This window comes from Cavia porcellus, unplaced genomic scaffold (assembly GCF_034190915.1).
Source record: "Cavia porcellus strain 051 isolate PalLab524CR breed Dunkin Hartley unplaced genomic scaffold, mCavPor4.1 scaffold_7, whole genome shotgun sequence".
NCBI lineage: Eukaryota > Metazoa > Chordata > Mammalia > Rodentia > Caviidae > Cavia > Cavia porcellus.
The window spans coordinates 85721550-85731346 of NW_026947490.1; positions in this window are offsets into that span (position 1 = coordinate 85721550).

Consider the following 9797-nt stretch of genomic DNA (forward strand, 5'->3'; position numbering starts at 1 on the left):
AGAAGTATGCTCCTACTGCCTATTACACATCATGTACTTTTCTACAAATGTAAGCACCATCCTTCTAAGATTAAGGCAGTCATTTATAAATAGTAATATCCTGAGTATGCAAGTGAATCATGATTTCACATAAGTTCCTAGGGTTCAAAGAAAATGCATGGAATATGATTGCCAGAATAGTACCAGTGAGTGATTGAAATGATATTATATCATGACACCAGAAAGAAAGAATCACCAGTGTGCAATAAATAAGGTAACAACTACAAGTGCATGAATTCAATGCATGAGAGTCGTACCATTAGTTTTGTTTTGTCTCAAACAAACTTGCTATGAAGTTCAGGCTGATTTTGGGCTCACTTTGTAGGCCAGGCTTGTCATGAGCTCCCTTTGTAGTTCAGGCTAACCTTGGGCTCCATTTGTAGTCCAGGCTGATCTTGAACTTCCAGCAATCCTCTTGTGTTAGCCTTACAAGTCCTGAGATTACAAGCATACACCTTCATGCTCAGGCTGTAGCATTATATTTCTAGCAATAAATTTCATGCAGGATAATAGTACACCGTTTTTGCTGCTCTCTGTACAGTCTTTGGGGCTTGGCACTGCTAAACCCTCATAATATCCACTTAGGCACATGTTCCACAGTGGCATTTCAGCAGCATCTTATGATATTAAAATAAAACTCAGAAATAAATGTTGAGAAAGTCTAAGTCATGTTTCATTCTCAGTAGCGTAAATACATCTGATGTCACATGGAGTCATTATTTGACTTCATTTGAGATGCCATCACGTTGTTGCTTCATTTGAGAGCCATCACGTGATGTCACAACCTGACAAGAAGGTTCAGTGCAAGACAGGATGAGATATGAAGAGAAAGATAAAACATTCACAAGATTCTGATTATATTGTGGTTATTATGCTGATTTCTGTATTTAGTACTATTTAATTATTCACTTGTGTACATTTTTCAATATACTCTAAAATTGTAAACATGTATAAAATGTTATTTGTGTAAGTTTCCATGTGTGAAATATATTACTCTCCTATATTGTAATATACATTGAGGCAGTTGGCATTTCTGCACACTTGATCTTGATATAGAATATTGCTGATGAATTACTACAATGTAGTTCATATTTATATTCTCTAATTTTAATGTTTTATTATTTTTTAATAAAATGTTTCAGATATAGGAAAGTAGGTGATTTCATTTGATTTAAGCAATCTGGGAACCTGAGGCAAGTGGTTTTCAAGTTTGCAATTTTAACCCAGGCTTGGTAACTTGGAATCATAGTGAAAACATGTCTGCAAATGAAAAATAATGCTGAGGAGATAGGTCTGTATATATGTCCTGGATTCCAACATCTGTCCTGAAAAGTTGAAATAGGCGTTGTTTTCTCATAAGGCAGTAAAACGATGGGCCTCATCTCACACACTGAGTATATCCGGCCTGTTCTCACCTCCTCCCCCCCGGTTTAGGAATCATTTCCATACTACATAATCTGAATTTACTGGAGTATAGTTTCCATTCTATTTACTGCAAGTAGGGGTAAACTTGCAAAAAATACAGTTAGTCAATACCTGCTCTGTAAAGAACAGAGAAACCTCATTTTAAGTGTACTAATGCCCTTGTGGAGCACTGCAGTAGCCCATATGTAATCGAGGAATGGCACCTGTCAAATTGCTCATCAGTGTAGGTTTTGGATCACTTTATCTGTCCCTTTAATCTCAAATATTTGGTCTTTTATCCCCAGCTATTGGGTGATGCAGGAAGGCTGTGTGCATTGTCAACTGGAAAGAGGGCCAGGGAGATGAGGACAATTCATTTTACGGAGTCTTCCTTTATATTTTTGCTACCATGTTTTGGACCCATGGTCACCTGTTGACAAAAGACCCTAGAATTGGAGCCTGGTTGCTGGATGATTTCCTCAGAGAGCAGGAATCAAATACACAAGGAAACAACCTAGAGGCTAGAAATGCAAGTGTGGGATAAGGTGCTCTGAGATGGAGACAGACAGACTAGATGTTATCTGATGAAGTTGGAGTCTCCTTATAAATATGTTAAGTTTGTGACCTGATCTGTGTACTGGCTTCCACCTGATTCCTTCAGATGTGTGCCATGAGGCTTTACTGGCAGTTGAGGCCTCAGTACCCTGTCCTGTTCCAGCTGCAATATCATTTCCATGGAAAATGGCACGCATTTAGCAAATATTCTACAGTTCCATGTCTTGACACTCTTTATGGTGACTTCATTGGTGCATGTGTAGTCTACAGGCCCATCTGCTGTTTCTATATAGAAAGGTATTTTTTTCCTGAATCTTCATTCTACTTTTGACTCAGACAGTCATGATTACTCTACATTTACTGAATGTTTTGGAAGCAAAGTGTGAAGTTCATGATTTGAGTACAGAAAGAAGCATTTATAAGGTAGCAATTAAACTTCAAGTTTCCAGAACATCTGCAGATGGACATACATAATACCCATGACTGTGTTTTGAGAGAATAAGGAGGCTGTTTCCATCTCTAACATAGCCTGTGCCACAGAGTCCTTTTAACCTTGTTTAACAAACATGAATACTGACTGAGGTAGAACATGATTCAGTAAACGTAATACCAAAATTTAGAGATACATTGAATATGTTCTGTACCAGCATCTCAGTCATAGGCAAAAATAAGTAGAAAATTGAAACACAATTGTGTAGGGCATAATGGATGATGGAGCATGGCAATATCAACTCCTGGACCAAGGAAGGTCTTCCTGAGGTCAGCTTATCTCAGGGTGGAAATAAAACCTGTGTCTTCATCTGACCCAGGATGAGAGGAGATCAAATCCATAGAACTGAAGATCAATGGAAACTTAGGGAGCAATCTGTTGACATTAATCATCCAAATATATTATTTTAAATGCTGAATTCAAATAGTGGAATTTTGGCAAGAAATAACTGGCTGTAGTGAATCTGGACATATGTGTGAGTGAGTCTGTGTGTGTGTGTGTGTGTGTGTGTGTGTGTGTGTGTGTGTGTGTTTGTGTGTTCATCTAATTCTGATGGAGAAAGATTTCTTTTTCACTAGCCTGTTTCTTGTAACCAAAAACAACTGGAGTTTTTAATCTTTGCTAGATAGATACCTGAATGAAAACATTAAGGTAGTTAATAAATCTTTCCACATATATAGAATCTGAAAATAATTTTAAAATTCATGTATATTGCACAGAATAGTGGATTACATTTTGGTGTATTGCAACTTGCATATAATATACATTGATTTTTATGGGAGTCACTTAGTTATTATATTATTATTATTATTATTATTATTATTTATTTTTACAATTATGATATTCCTAATATTCGCATTCATCACAGGTAAATGGTACCTGTACATTATATATTCTGATTCTTCTTTTTGTAATTCTGTTTTGCTCTCTACAATCCCTCCTTTCCTCATTTTCAACTATTTTTTGTTTTTCCATTTTTCTCCTTCTTTCCTTTTATACTCCCCTTCACTACTTCTCCTTTGTTTTTGAACAACTGCTTACTATTTCATTATATCTATTTTACATTGGCTTTCTATTTCCACTTTCAAATCTTCACACCAGTGAGATCATGCAGTATTTACACAAGTTTTAAAAATTTATGTCACTGAAGAAGATTGTGAAAGTGCATCAGTGTACCTACTAATGCGTAAAGTATATCATTAATGGCTGGGTATTTCATCTCTGTGTAAAACATCATGCCTTCTTTATATTTTCATCTGTTGATGGACATTTTGAGGTGTTCCCAAGATTTTAGCATTACCAAATATTTTCTTATAAATATGGGTACACATACATCATTCTTGTAAAATGTATTAAATTAATTTGGGAAGATATTATGTTGGAGAACAGTTGTGACACAGGAGCCCTGTAATACTAGATATTTTAGGAATGTCTGCATTGATTTCCAGAGGTGTGGATCGGTTTACACTTCTATAAACAGTGAAGAAGAGTTTATTTCCCAAATTATTCTTAGCAATTTTTATTGTTGTTTTCTTGAATATTTCCCATTTTCTGTAGTAAGATGAAATCTGAGTTGTTTTCACTTGCATCTTTAAAAAGACAAGTATGTTTAAGTTTTCTCCATATATGAATTTGCCATTTGTACTTCATCATCTGCGCAGAGTGCATTCAACTCATGCTCATTTCAGAATTCTGAGTGAATTTTCAGTTTTGAGCCACTTAAATTGATGTTTGCTGTTGGTGTCACAGTTGGATTATCAGATTAAGATTGAAAACTATCTTTAAATTTTGTAAGAAAATTATTATAAATGTGTATTCTTTGTGAAATAATTTTTGTGCATCTTTTGAGATGAATGTGTGATCTTTTTCTAACTTTCCATTGATATATATTACATAAAATATACTGTGATTATTTTGATTCTGCTATTGCCCCTCATTTACACTCTCTTCTTCGCTGGTGTTCATTTCCATCTCCAATTGTCTTTTTGCTGAACTTGGTCTTAGAAGAACTTCACATGCAATACACCCAGACGGATGGAGGTTCACTGAGTCTTTTCACAGAAGGAGAATTTTGAGAATATAAAAAAAGAAGGTACAGAAAGTGTTAATCAGAGTAATTTTATTTACATATTGAAGAGTTGATGGTGGATCATCAAGAGTGTGAGCTGCACTGTAGTTAGGATCTGGAGAACATTATGTGTTTTAGGTAATGTGAATCTGAAATTTGACTGTTTACAGTCTTCTTCATTTGGGTAGGTGAGTAGAATTGCCCATGTATAGTATCATAATGAAGGATTCAATGAATAAAACCTATTCCATATGTAAGCAGTGATCTCTCTACACATGAAAAGTACGTTTGCTGCTAAGAAATGGAACGCTAAACAATTGTCTATGTAAATGGGTATTTTCCCTGTTTATGCTGTTCTGTGAATAGAAAAAAAACATTAAAATGGGATCGTGTTTTGAAAGTATAATTTTAATTTACAAAAGAATAATTTTGCTTGTCTCTTTTTTTAAATTTTATTTAAGGAGAAAAAAGAAAAAAACAGAAAAAGGTTACAAGTTACACAGAATTTCAGAAAAAATAAACAGTAGGAAATCACTAGTTAATTACATATTGTCATCTTAGAAATAGTTGTTGAAGTTACAAAATTAACTCATCTAGAGGGGGCTTTCAAACAGTGAGACTGCAAACAATTTTGTTCAATGACCCAACAAAACTCAGTAATATGGTTATCTATCGTATACTCTTAAATATATATGCAGTTATATCTTTTAGAGAACTTTCTTTTCTTTTTTTTTGTACAATGACAAGTACACATTTTGGGTTTTATTGCACCCACCGTTCTTATAACTTTGTTTTTTGAAGAAAGTAAAACCAATTGTGACATATCAGGACCGAGTCAGTCAAATCAAAAAGATGGACATAATACACAATGTAAAAACAAAATACAAGGTGATCAACAATGGTTACCATAATGCCTCTTGTTATCTTAAAAAGAATTGCTTATATCATCAGTTATAATAAAATTGAACAAAACAGTAAAGAATAACACCAATAAAACCAAAACATTGGAGACATTAGAGGTCTTCAAAAGAAGATAATAGTCAACAAGAATGGGTGTCACAATACATCTTATTGTCTTCATAGTTGTTACCTATACTTTCAGACTTGGTACTATCAAGCATAACAGAATAGAGGAAAATCAGTCAAAACAAGATGGTGAGAGCAATACAGAGTTTCAAATCAAGTTAATAGCAAAGCAAAGTGGGTTACTATAATATGTCCTGCTATTTTTATTTACTTTTCCCTTAATTAAAAGGATAAAAATGAAAAAGTAGATAATAAAAAGGATATTGAGATAAAAAAAAGAGGGCATAACTATAAAACTGTGCATGTCAAAACATAGCCATTTAAGCAAAATAGTGTTTCACCACAAGATAATCTTGACATAACAGTAATTACCATAGTGTCTCTTCCCTTAAAATTTTTGGGTATAACTTCGTATACTGTAGCATCAAACATATCAAGACAATGAAAAACCATTCAAGAGAATGACAGTATTACAGGGTATTTAGAATCAACTAACAGAAAATAAACAATGGTTTCTGTATTATCTCCTTGTCTATAAAAGTTTTTGTTTATATTATCACATATAATAAAATCCAATAAGATACAACACATTAAAACCAATGGAGACAGAAGAACAAAAGCTTGATGGGACTTAAAAACAAGAGGATATTACATCAGCACTACCTATTAAGATGTCTTGTTATCTCTAAAATTGCTGTTCCTACCATTTAAATTTCTCTGCCTCATTTCTGTTGAGCTCTTTTTCTGTCATTAGTTGTCAGTTTGTCCTCTTCATTTTGCTTTCTGCTCCATTCATTGTGGCCACTCTTCCACTCTTTCTGGAATCTTGGTATTTTTCATTTTTAGAATATCCTCCAGTGATCTCTGTAGAATTGAACTGGTGGTTGCAAATTCCTCTAGTTCCTCTTTATCTTGAAAGTACCTTGTTTTTCCATCAATTTCTAGGGAAATTTGTGCAGGATATATCAATCTTGGCTGCAGGTTATTATCTTTCAAAGCTTGAGTTATTTCCTCCCATGCTCTTCGTGATTTGATGGTTTGTTCACAGAAGTCTGCTGTAATTCTGATGGGTGTTCCCTTGTAAGTGATCTGTTTCTTGTCTTTGATGGCTTTTAATATTCTGTTCTTATTATTGGATTTCTGGAATTTTGACTATTATATGCTTGGGTGTAGCTCTGTTTGGGTTGTAGGTGGCTGGGGTCCTGTATGCCTCATAAATCTGAGTATCTTTAGCTTTTGCTAAATTAGGGAAATTCTCCTGGATTATTTCTGTGAAAAGCTTTTGTAGTTCATTTGTTTGAGTCTGTACTTCTTCATTTATGTTCTTAATTCTTAAGTTATAGATCCTCTTATCATCTTCTAGTCTTTGTATTATTGCTGTTTGTTTTCTTGTTATTTTTAAGAAGTTTTTCATTTCATACTCCCACCTTACAAATCTGTCCTCCAGTTCTGATAATCTATCCTTAGTTTCTTTCAAGCTGTTATGACAGCTTTCAATAGAGTTTTTAGTTTCCTGGTAATCTCTTTGAACCTGCTTCACATATTCTATGTTTTCTCTATTTTCTCCATCAAACAATTCTCCTCTTCTTTTCTGTTCTTCCATTCCACCATCTGTTTTTTCTTGGGCAGTGCTCAGAATTTCTCTAACTATTCTGCTTATTTCTTGCTTTATTTCATTAAATACTTCATTTTTGCACTCGTCTATGAGGCTCCGGAAATACTGCTTTATGTGTATAGGTGCTGTGTCTGACATTGCATGTTTTCTGTCTTCATTCTCTTTTGCATTTACCTTTCCTGGATCAGTATTCTCAGGATTGAGGGCTGAGGACCCTTTCTTGTTGCTCCCTTTCCCATACTTTTGTTCCTTCCATAAAAGCATTTGTAGGAGGCCCAGTTTCTTTCTTTGTCAGTTACAGTTTGTTTGAATTGCTCTGGCTAGGTGTTCCCACCCACTGAAGTGTAATATGGAGACACAGACCTGGGCAGCCTCTGCTGGGACCGCCAATCCAGGTCAACTTACTGAATGCTTCACTGTTAGGGTGTACTGCTAGGTGCAGGGACCTGATTTTGTCTTGCCTACTGGATCTTAGTCCGCAGCATCACCATGCCAAGTGCTCCCCACCAATCCTGCTTGAGAGGGGAATATGTGACTAAAGTCACTGCAGGGATTGTTCTGGCTAGTCTGCTCATTCCCTGAATGTCCTCTGTTGGAGCCTCCCAGTCTATGAAACGATCCCCATTTCTCTCACTCACTGCAGGTCAATGCAAGGCTCCCTGCCAGTCCTGCTCTCAATGCCATTTGGTTCACTGATTCCAGCCTTCAGAGCTTTTGCATGTCTCTCTCCCTGCTGTGTGGTTTGGGACACAGTATTGGCAGCAGGAAATTCAAATCGTGGCTTCCAATGGCGCGGGGTCCAGCTTCCACACTGAGATTTTATCTGTTCCTGTTGTAGCATCAGGATTGCATTTCCAGTTGGTTTCTCTCAGCTTAGTTTGTTCCTGGGTCAGCAGGGTACATCTCCCCTCACATAGGACTCCTCACATGGTGCCGCTCCTGTATTCTAAACTGGTAATATCAGAGAGCCTCCGTGGCTGCTGTTATTTGTCTGCCATGTTCTCCTGGCTACTTGTCTCTTTTTATATATTTTATTTGTTGCATTATATCTCATCTATCAAATGTTTCTTCTCATTAAATTCTGAAAAGGCTACATGGTCCATCTTCTGTAACTGCTTCAGTGTGAGGACAGTGACTTTTTTGCCCTAGCAAGTGATCAAAAATCTCACCCAGGGAAGTAGATAAGTGGGTTTGAGGCATCTACATCCGCATCCCCATTCCGGCTGCACTTGGAGAACTGTGGAATTTCCAGCAAACAGGCAGGTGCATACTATCCCTGGAGCCCAGCATATTTGGGACTCCTGCACCTTATGGGTGCAGAGGAAGGGCTGGGCAGACATGGGGCACCTGAATCCACCTCCCATGTGTCTGGAGGACTGTGAATACCAAAGCAAGCAGGTGAGCATCACCAGTTCCAGAGGACCCACAGCCTGCGGTAAGTGCTAAGTGCACTCTGCCCCAAGCCCAGATTGTTCGGGACCCTCCAGGCTTCCAGGTGCAGTGAAGTGCATAAGTGGGTTTGAGGCACCTACATCTGCCTCCTCATTCTGGCTGCGCTTGTAGAATTGTGGAGCTTCCAGCAAGCAGGTGGGTGTACTATCCATGGAGCCCAGCTTATCTGGAACTACTGAGTTCTTAACAGGCAGAAGAGGGCCATTGGTTCTAAAAGCCCAGTGGCTTGGGGGAACTGGGTGCCAGAGTCCGAGGAGCTGCAAACATAGAAGTGGATTTCCAACAGACCCTGAGGAAGCTTTCAAATAACACTTGAAACACAGAAATATAGGAAAATGACAAAGCAAAAGACCAAATTGCAACCTCAAACCTCCAGCCCATCTCAATAAACCCTAGGATGGATGTATATAGAAGAAAATATATGCCATTCACCTCAAATATTGGACATAATAGCTACTGAAATCAACAAGCAACTCCACGAAGCTTTAAAGGAATTCAAACTCGAAATAATCTCCCAGGTAAAAGAAGAAATGATAAAAGAAATGAAAGAGATTCTGAATATATCTAAAGAAAACACAGTTAAAAAATTGCAGGCACTAAACAAAAAGGTAGAATCCCGAGATGAGCAACACAAGAAACAAACAGAATACATAATGAAGATGCACAGAGAGATACAGGAAATAAAAATCTCCACTGAAAGATGTAAAAATCGCTTCAATGAAAGTGAAGATAGAATTTCAGACATTGAAGACAGGAGACCAGCTAGTGAACAGGAGAGGAAAGATCTTTTGAAAATAACAAGGAATCAGCAAATAACAATTCAACAACTGAATGATGATGCAAAGAACAATAACATAAGATTGACAGGGATTAATGAAATAGAAGGAGACAACATAAAAGATGTCAAGAGGACATTTAGAGAAGTATTAGCTGAAAATTTAGCAAGCATGAGGTCAGAAACCCACATCAGGATCAGTGAAGCATATAGAACCCCATATAGTCAAAACCAAAATAAAACTACACCGAGACATATAATAATCACCATCCCAGAAATCCAACACAAGAATAGATTATTAAAAGCTGTCAGAGAGAAAAGACAGATCACTTAGAAAGGAAAACCTATCAGAATCACAGCAGACTTCTCATTA